The sequence below is a fragment of the Zophobas morio genome, unplaced genomic scaffold (assembly GCF_036711695.1).
Source record: "Zophobas morio isolate AGI-343-1 ecotype UQ-CSIRO unplaced genomic scaffold, CSIRO_AGI_Zmor_V1 ptg000046l, whole genome shotgun sequence".
Taxonomy (NCBI): Eukaryota; Metazoa; Arthropoda; class Insecta; order Coleoptera; family Tenebrionidae; genus Zophobas; species Zophobas morio.
Genome location: NW_026972151.1, coordinates 3167167 through 3177518, shown reverse-complemented (window position 1 = coordinate 3177518; position 10352 = coordinate 3167167).

Below are 10352 nucleotides of genomic sequence, written 5' to 3'. Positions count from 1 at the left end.
ACGACGCGTCATCTACAGTTATCCTAACGGCTTCCCCCCTTGTAGTAGAAGGGAGGTGGTAGGGTTACATGTTTGGTTGGGGGAGGCTATCGCTGGGTGGTTGGATTTCCAATATATATATATTAATAAAACAGTTAAGATTAGATTCCAAACAACTAAAGTAGCGGATGTATGTACACCATAACTGTCCGCAAAAGAAAAAATTTGTGGTGATTCTGGAATATTTGCGACAAAATTTTGGAGAAGTTTATTCGGGGAGGTTAAATTTAAATGCGGAATAGTCAATGACCAATTTGGATTAATACATTCCGAAAAGTTGTTATATGATGGTAACGAGTGGGTATGAATGGGGTTAAGAATGAAAGACTTTAGATTCGACCACGCTGCTGGAATTATGTGATTTACGTGGATGCGAGGGATAGTATCTAAGCAGGGAAAACGTCTAGGTATTATTACATCATGCAGGTAAACAAGTGCACACTGGCAGTGAAGTTTTATTTTTAACGCGCCCAATAAGCTTCCGAATTCAGTTAGGGTTTTATTACTGCTGGGACAACTTATATAAGCGCCTACCTTTAAATTTGTTATTATAAATAAATCCTCCTCGACTTCTGTGATGGTAAGCGATGTCGATGCGTGACATTTCATGGGGCAGTGATAACTTAATTCCTCCACTGTCGCACCTTCATATAATTTTCGTGCACACGTAGGCCCATGAAGTTTATCCTCTCCGAATCGAGGAAGAAAGCACAGTTTGTCGGAGTGCGGCCTGCACTGATGCAACCCCAAACCAGAAATTTGTCGGTACAAATTGTGCCTCCGGTGTCTAGTGTAGGGAGCTTCTGCCACCGCCAAAAACAAGGTGCTGTACTCTATTCTGCAACTCTGATTGTACCAACTGAAGGGTGCAGTTATGAGCTCAAACAAACTCCACCTAATGCCCTGTTGTACGATGGGCACTCGTACTACCAGTGTTATGTTATTACCTGAAATTACACAATCTGTTATTGGTAACTGATAATACCTGTGTATATCCGTGACAGCAATAGCTAAATCGTGACCTGCTTTGATTAATTCCTTTTGAAGTTCCATTAAGTTCGCTTGAAAAAGTTGGGGCCGCAACACCTTTTCTGGTATTTGGTGTTGTCGACATGACAGTTTTACGTCCCTTTATTCCAACGCGCGCCACATTGTTACGATACGTCTAGTATTTTGAAATTGATTTTCTATTAAAGTACCGAAAAATCCTTCCCATTCATTCGTCTTGTTCCTAAAATTTGTGATGGATTTTTCCATTTCTTTAATCCTCCTCTCCGTGGATTTAAAAGCCTCCCCGACCTGATCTGTATATTTTTTAAATTCCACAGAATTTTGACTTAGCGTTTTGATATTTTCAGATAGCCCCCCCTCCAATTGTCGAAGTTTTTTCTGTAAAGCCCTTTCTTCCATGTGCAGCGAGTCTAGTTTGTGTTGTGTTGCAACGCCGCAACACCAAGCCAGTCCCTCTCCTAGAAAATCCAGGCTGCGTTTTTCTCTGTGCTGTTGATCTTCAAAAAGCTGCCATCCTTCTTCCGACTCTTGTGGTTCCAGCTCGCCGTCAACCGCTTCCATTAACTGGTGCATAGCGGTCGCCAGTTCGCAATTGTGATCGCCACTACATTGTTTTGATGTGCCCGTACTGTTTGTTTGTGGTTTGAACCACGCCATTGTATACTTTATTGGTATGGTTGCCTCGTAATTCAAAGTCTCCACAAGGGGCCTCCAGAATGCTCCTGCCGACACTTCTATTTGTCCTCCAACGCAAGAATTTTGACTGATTAGTAAGATAGCGAACAGCCTGTAGGAAAGCCATGTTAATACATTTATTTTGAATTCGTTTTACCTTAAACTTAAAAATTGTACTATTTGTTTGTCTTTTTCCGACACGCAGGCTCACACGTTTGAAAAGTTCTCGTAAACCCCCGTTAACAAAGCATACATTTAAAATAAAAACTAACACCCAACGCTTTTATATAGTTCGACAAAATTATCTCATTATAATGGATGCAAAAGTAGATCAATGAAAACATTGTTTATTTGTCGCTACTCACCTGTGGACTCCATGGATCATTATATTTTAAAAGTCGACTTACATGTACAACTTCTTTTTTCGAGCCTTTTCTACTCTCGTAATCCACATCCCCCATTTTTCTTATCACCGTATATGGGCCGAAATATTTTAATAATAATTTTTCACTCTTTCCCACTTTTCTAATAGGAGTAAATATTTTTATTTTTTCCCCAGGCATGAACTCAACGTGCCTATGTTTTTCGTCGAATCTTTCTTTATCAATATTTTGTTTTTTATAAATATTTTCGACAGCCCAGTTCCTAACGGCCAATGCCTTTTCTCTAATATCAAACACGTAGCTTGACAGCGGTTCCTGCAGAAGATTTGCCTGCGTAGGTAAGACTGCTTCTCTTGCATAGACAAGCATGAATGGAGAAAACTGAGTGGTATCTTGACGAGCTGTATTGTAGGCGAACGTTACGTGAGTTAAATACTGGCACCAGTCTTTCTGGCTGGTGCTTGTGAAAACGGCGAGCATGTCGGCGAGTGTTTTGTTGAACCTCTCTGTCAGTCCGTTACACTGTGGATGGTAAGCTGTTGTAAAATTGTGATAAACACCCATCAATTTCAACAGTTCTTGTACCACTTGCGACCGAAAGTTGGTTCCCCTATCACTCAAAAGGTATCTTGGGCTTCCATGTCTCGTAAGTATCTGTTCCAAAATAAACTTGGCCACTGATTCTGCTTTAGCATTAGCCATCGCCCGAGTCTCAGCCCATCTTGTTGCATAATCTGTGGCTACAACTATGACTACATTTCCTCTCTTGCTCTTTGGGAATGGTCCCAAGATATCTATGGCTACTCTATCAAATGGCAACCCCACTTGAATAGGTTTTAGTAGTCCGGCTGGTTTCTTATGTTGTTCGCCCTTCCGCGCTTGACAGTCTGCACACCCTTTTACAAACTTTTCCACATCTGACTGCATAGCGTCCCAGTAAAATCGCCCTTTAATTCTATGGAACGTTTTTGCTATCCCTAAATGTCCTGCCAAGGGTTCGGAATGGTGTGCAAAAAGGATCTCGTGCTTCAGATGATGCGGGACTACTAGGAGGTTATCATTTCCACTTGGTATTGCATTTTTTTTGTATAAGACGCCGTTGATTAGTGTAAAATTTTTGGATTTTCTCCTCAAAGCTATTGTCGATTCGTTGTTTTCTGGATCCTCAATTATTTGTATTAGTTGTTGTAAACCCGGGTCTTTCTGTTGTTCAAAGCGAATATCTACGTTGTCCAGCAGGAAGGTAGGTACGTCGAAAAGGTCAGATTCTTCTTCAGGAGCGGGAAGTACTGGATTGCGTGAAAGGCAGTCGGCATCGGTGTGTGCTTTACCATTTTTATATATTACCTGATAATCAAATTCTTGTAATTTGATCGCCCAGCGAGTTAACCTGCTTGTCGACTGATCTGCGTTTTTCAAATAACAAAGAGCGTGATGATCCGACTTTACTGTGACGGGGCGACCATGAACAAAGTGGCGAAAATGCACTAAACCGTATAGGACTGCTAAAGCTTCTAATTCTGTGATTGAGTAATTTTTCTCGGCTTTTGTTAATGACCTGCTGGCATATGCCATAGGGTGCATCTGCCCCTCGTATTCCTGAAGTAGAATCACCCCTAGACCATCTTTACACGCGTCTGCTCGAAGTTCGCAACCGATATGGGGATTGAAATGCACTAAGACGGGAGACTCGCAGAGTTTATTTTTTAGAACATTAAAAGCATCCTCTTGTTCCGTATCCCATTTGAATTTGAAATTTTTTGATAGTAGTTTATGCAGGGGATGAGCGAGTTTAGAAAAATTTGCGATAAACTTTCTATAATAATTGGCTAAACCTAAGAAACTTTGCAATTGCCTAACAGTTTTTGGTCTGGGAAAATCTCTAATTGCGCCGAGCTTTTCAGGATCCGGTCGTATGCTATTGTTGTTAACAATGTGCCCCAATACTTTCACCTGCGTAGCTGCAAACGTACACTTTTGAGTTTTTAATGTAAGACTAGCGTCTCTTAATCTTTGAAAAACTTCTTTCAACTTGTCCAAATGTTCCTCAAAAGTTTCTGAAAAAACAATCACGTCATCGAGATACACTAGAACGGACGACCATTTCAGTCCCCGAAAAACTCTATCCGTTAGATCCTGGAAAGTCGACGGGGCGTTACACAGACCGAAAGGTAATTTGTTAAATTCGAAAAGTCCGAAACCTGGTGTTACAAACGCTGTGTACTCTTTAGAGTTTTCTTCTATTCCAACTTGCCAAAAACCGCTAAAAAGATCCAACGTACTGAAAAAGTTAGATTTTCCGAAATACGTAAGAATTTCATCTATATTACTTAATGGGTAATTGGATTTTTTTGTCACCTTATTCAACTTTCTGTAATCCACGCAAAATCGCACTTTTTCTTTTTCGCCTTTCTTTTTTACCAAAACAATTGGGGAGGAGTACGGAGATTGGGAAGGTCTAATTACACCTTGTTCTAGCATTTCCGTGATCTGCTCTTCAATTATTTGGCGTTCTTTTGGGGATACTTTATATGGTTTGCTTTTAATGGGAGTACTGTCTGTTAATTGTATTTTATGTTCAACTAGCTGCGTAGAGCCTATTTCGGTTAGGTCGTCCGCAAATATATCACTGTATGAGTTAATTAAATGTTTAATTGGTTCATTTTGTTGAGAGGACAATTTAGAGTCAATTTTAACTTCGCGATTTTTCGTTTGGCCCGTTTGTAGTTGATTTATTAAAAATAAGGGTTTGTCTATCACAAGTTCTTCTAGGTACGCAACAGCAGTACCCTTAAATAATTTTAATGCATTATGACCTCGAGATTCTAATGTTCCTGACGTAAAGTCGTCTGCAACGTTTAAAATGAGTCCTTTTTTGACCAAAAATTTGTTATTGTTTGATAAGTGAGGTAATGTGATGTCCCTGACGTCTCCATTTAAGGTAAGCTTTACCGTAATTTTCGTATGTGGGTCCATTTTATAATCTTTTGATAGACATAGTTTTAATATGTGTGTGTTTCGGTCGCCGGTTTGCTGCAATTGATCACTCGTTTGGGCAGAAACTGAATCACATAAGGGGGAAGATGTCTGGTGTACAGTTACAGTGTTGTAATCTTGTGAATTTATTTCTGAAGTGGAAATTGAATTTTCAAAAATATAAATATTAATAGGTGTGTCTTTGAAAATGTAATAAATCATACGGATAATTTCGGCAACTTTAATTTGGGTATTATTCACAGCTGGTTTTTGTAAATACATGTGTGTAATATTCTTCCTCGTTACTATTTGTTTTAGTTCTTTTAGAACGTGCCATATCATTTGATAGTTACTTGCCACATTAAGAGTAAAATTTAATTTATTATTAGTGGAATATATTTTGCGTATGTTTAATTTATTTTGTTCATTGAACAACCATGTGACACAAGGGTAACTGTTTCTTTGGACTTTCATGGTGGAGATGTTGCAACTAGTGATGGTGTCAAAAATGTCAAAATTCGCTTTTGCGAAGGTTTCGTATGTGTCTTGTTCTTGAAGGTCTAGATCTTGCCGTGTCAGTAATTTGTGGTCGCGAAGTGAATCATGTATAGTGTTGACTTGTGTCATAGTTTCTTTCTGTCGAATTTGTGTCATTTCCGTGTTATTATTCCGTTTTATGATTGCACGTAATGTTTGCGATATGTCATCAACGCATTGTTTATAATAAGTCATTTTAGGAATGTCGACTAAGGTGTTGTTGTACCCCTTAACTGACCTACGTTGCGTATAGCTTGTATGTTGTGAAACATGAAACGATTTATTCAGTTCGAAAACTTTACCTGTCAGCATAATCGTGTTATCTTGTAAATTAATGATAGATTTTTCGTTGCATAAAAATTCCATGCCTAAGATAATTGGATAGGGTAAATTCTCCACGACGTATGCTGAAATGTTTTTTGTATGATTCATTACCCTTAAAGTCAGGGAGGTTGTACCTAAGATAGGAACTTTCGCGTTGCCCGCCGCTAATAAAAAAGACATTTGCTGCTGCTTGCGAATTTCGTTTTTCGGTATTATTTTGCTGACAACAACATTTGTTGCGGCGCCTGTATCTACAATTGCGGTAAGATGTTGTTTGTTAACTTGTACATTTAGGGTTAGCAGACGCGGAGGTTTGTTGAGGGTTGAAGTGCCGCTGCTTCTCCCTTTTTGCGTAAGGACGACTGGGAGGTTTAGTTTCGTCGTCCCTTGGCGTTTGGGTGGTGATCCTGTTTGTAATTGTTGCCACTTGTATTGTGCCAACATGCGCCTGCAAAATGTCCAATTCTTCCGCAATGGTAGCACCTTGGTCGTCCGTTAGAGCTGCGGGTGTTTGGTACATTTTTCTTGAAATTGCCTCCATTTAAGTGTGGTGGCCTACTATCAAATTTCCTAGAGTTTGTGGTAAATTTCGTATACTTATTCGCTTCTTCAACTTCCTGTCGGTCATGAAAGTACCCTTGGCTTTCTTTTGTTCGCTGTTCTATAGCGTCAAGTTTCGCAATAATTGATTTAAGTTCTGGTACGGTAACGTCATCTGGTTTTAGAATCTTGTAGTTGCTAAAATATTTATCGTGCATGCCTCTCTCGAATTGTTTGATAAATTTTTCGTCCTCCATTAATGGGTCCAGTTCATACGCTAGGAAGGATAAATCAAAAAAGTATTCTCTTACTGACTCTTCTCGGGTCTGTCTGCGGTTTTCAAATTTTCTTTCCTTGTCTTCCGAATAGTCCGACATTCTGTATTCTTTTAGGAATTCTTTCTTCACATCTGTCCAGGTTTTTGTAGCATTATTCGTAACAAAATTTTCGTACCATCTGTTCGCTATTCCTGACAAAAATGAGCCGAAATATGAAATCTTCAAGTTGTCATTCCACGCGTTGGCCACTGCTGCCCGCTCATAATTCTGGATAAACCGCTGTGGGTCGTCACGTTTTGGATCAAAAATTTCTGGACTAATGAAGCTCGGGATCGATGGATGTTTTTGGCTTGTGAATGCCTCGGTGATTGTAACGTTGGCCATTTTTTCGTTAGATGGGTCGTTTGTTTCTCTGATGTTTTGCTCAGTGAAGTGAGGCGATTTGTTGGGGATTGTTCCCGGTATTTTATCGAACGTTTGGTCTACTGTTTCAGAATTTTGTGAAGTTGGTGCGGACAATGTTAACTGCTTTAGGTTGGTTTCTGGTAATTCGATGGGGATTGGACTAAGCACAAGTGGTTCCGGATCTGTTTCTGAAGTGTCACAACCGCATCCCCCTAATTTAACGACTCCGTGAATATCAGAACTTATGCTTTTTGGTTGAAACGAACCGTACTCTTTTTCTATACGGATTTTGTATTGCTGACGGGTTTTTGGATCCGCGGGGTTTTTATTATTCATAAAATAAGATTTTGTTTTTTCTTAAGATTTAAAAAACACTATATGCGCGAAATTTTGGGCGCCTCCACCATATGTCACGACCGGGTCGGGGGAGAGATTGGTAGAGCTAAGGATAATTACCCGATCCGACGTTAAGAATAAAAATCCCAAATACATTAAATAAACTAAATATATTTCAACTTACATTACAAATTCCATCCTTAAGGGGTATGGTGCGTCACTTCACTTCTCTCACTAGTTAGTACCGACTGCCCCTTTCGTCAGTCCGCACTCCCCCCACCTAAGCTTCCGTAATGCCAGCAAAAAGAGGTTTTTGCTGACATCCCACAAGCATGGCATGAGGCAATCTTTACATAACTAGGGCAACTAGCAGTTTCGTGACAATATAACCAGAACTTCATATTTTAAATACTGTTGGAAAATGTTACGTTTCATTGTACCTACTGTATGCACTTCTCTCCATATTATCTACTAGTACAATTCATTATTTTAACTTTCATAACGTTTTTTATTCAAATGATCATATACTCTAAAAAAAAATCAACTTTTGTAAAAATAAGATTTTTTTTGATAATAGACCCACACGTCAAATTCGGCAAAAAAAAGAGTAGAAACGAATTTTTAACGGAATTTGATTTATTAAGGTTAAGGATCTGCTTAAGTTATCATCCATAAGAACTTTTACCTTAAATTACTAACAAAAACTATTCGTTCCTATGTGTAAATCTTTAGACACAAAGTGATTTTTGTGTCGGTTTTGCGTTGAATCTGTATTTGATAGGTAAATTTTTACTTCCTAAGCGTAAGTCAGAGGATTTTTGTAATAGCGCCCATTGGACGAACGCATATTTTCGTGTTTTCTTGTTTCATAGCTTCCAGAACATGAAAAAGTAGTTTTTCAATAAAAAAAGACATAAGAAGAATTTATGAAGATTAGTGTCAGAATAACTTCTTTCTAGACGCTTAGAAACCACGATGACTTAAATAACAAGTAAGTAGAAAAAACCTTTATTTAGTACATGAAAGTACAATCCTTCAGAAAAGCCATTGAAAGTAATCGACCGAAATTGAATTAAAATTTTATCGCTGAAAAAATTTAACAGCGGCGCGAAATCACATTTGAATAGTTTGAATTTGAAAAAAAAAATCAACCAAAAAATCGTTAAACATAGGCGACCATGTGCACGTTAACGCTTTTTGGGTAGTTGGTAGCTCGCTAGGGAATTCTAGTTACAGGATTGGTAGGGTAGAAGATGGCGGTTTGGTAGAGAGGTGAAAGCGTCACTGTTATTTTGGTTTCGTGAATGAGAGAATGAAAAAAAGACGCTGTAAGTTAGCTAGGTTAATTAGTTGGCTTGGTAGTTAATAAAAGGGAGGAAGCTTTTGTTTAACGTTAATTAATCGTAACGACGACGACGTCACGATTTTCCCCAGCGCGCGGCTAGTTCTTGCGGCTTTCTAATCGGAAAAAGTTCATGTTAGGAGTTTAATCGTTGACTGGTTCTAACACAATTTAAAATTCATAATATCGTAGACTGCGGGGCGGGAGGATTAAAGATTTCTCTCCTTAGACAGTTATCATCGTTATCATCATCACATCACCGAGACGCATTTTCCTCGCAACGTTGCAGATTACATCACCGAAACATTTTATTTCTCGTAACGCTGGATAATTACATCACCGAGGAGCTTTCCTCGCAAGGTCTGATGCGTTTTGTGTTTATTTATTATGTGTTTTGTTTGGGATAAACAGTTCACGATATAAACCCTCCAAACAAACTGTTTAAGTAACCAATCACTTGGATCATGGCATAATGTAACATCATATAAATTCTTTGTTTGAATCGTTGATAAAGTGTGGCAAATGTTAATCTCATGTAAATTTGTTAGCTTTGCAATTTTCAGTAATTTTATTTGTTGTATAATTAAAATTGAACGTAAATTTCCATGCTCTGCAGTTTTAACCTGACGTAATATTTTTATTTGCACAAGATTATTTCACACCAGATCTTTTGATTTTATAAATCTTTGCTAGTTTTTTTATGTAAATATTCTATTGATGAATGTTTCCATCATATAAATTATCTGATGTCCAATCTTAATCTCAAATAAGAATCATTTGTTGTTTAAAATTTCAGAAGATTGTATGGCGAATTTAAATGTTGTTTATTGCTCTTTTGCAACTTTAACACTTGTTCAGTTGTCGTTAATATCAGAGTTATAAGAATTGAACATTAAAATGGAAATGAGGTTAAATGACACTGAAACACTTGGCAGCAGCGGAGGGCGCGGTTACTAGTCGAGCTGGCGGGATTTATCGCGCCATTTGTACAAAGGATGCAGGTTTTGTATAGAAGTCCGGGACCTTCGAGATGACGTAACGCTGTCGACTTGGCCCAATAGTCGAGACCGAACTGCGAGTTTGCGATCGTAACGGCCTGCTCGACTAGGCACTCTTGGGATGCTGGGCGACAGTGCTTGCGATAGATAGAATCACCGTCATGGGGGGAGAACAACCACAACCAGGAGCCCCAAACTCCGCTCATGCTACAACTACAACATGCTACAACAGAGCACAGCAACAATACCTATGGGTATTGTTGCTGTGCTCTGGAATGAAATAATTTTTTTTTAATTAAAATTTTGTTCTCTTGTTGACTGCCATAATTTTAAATTTGCTGCCACACATCCGTAATAACTTCTGTATTTGCATCTAGTTACTTTATTTCAAATTTTTCTTTGGTTTTATTAAATTTGTGATATTCGAATATTTGCTCTGATTCAGAACGTTTAATTTGATTTCATTCCAAGTCATTTAATTGACGATTGACGTTCGACCTGTTGTCAA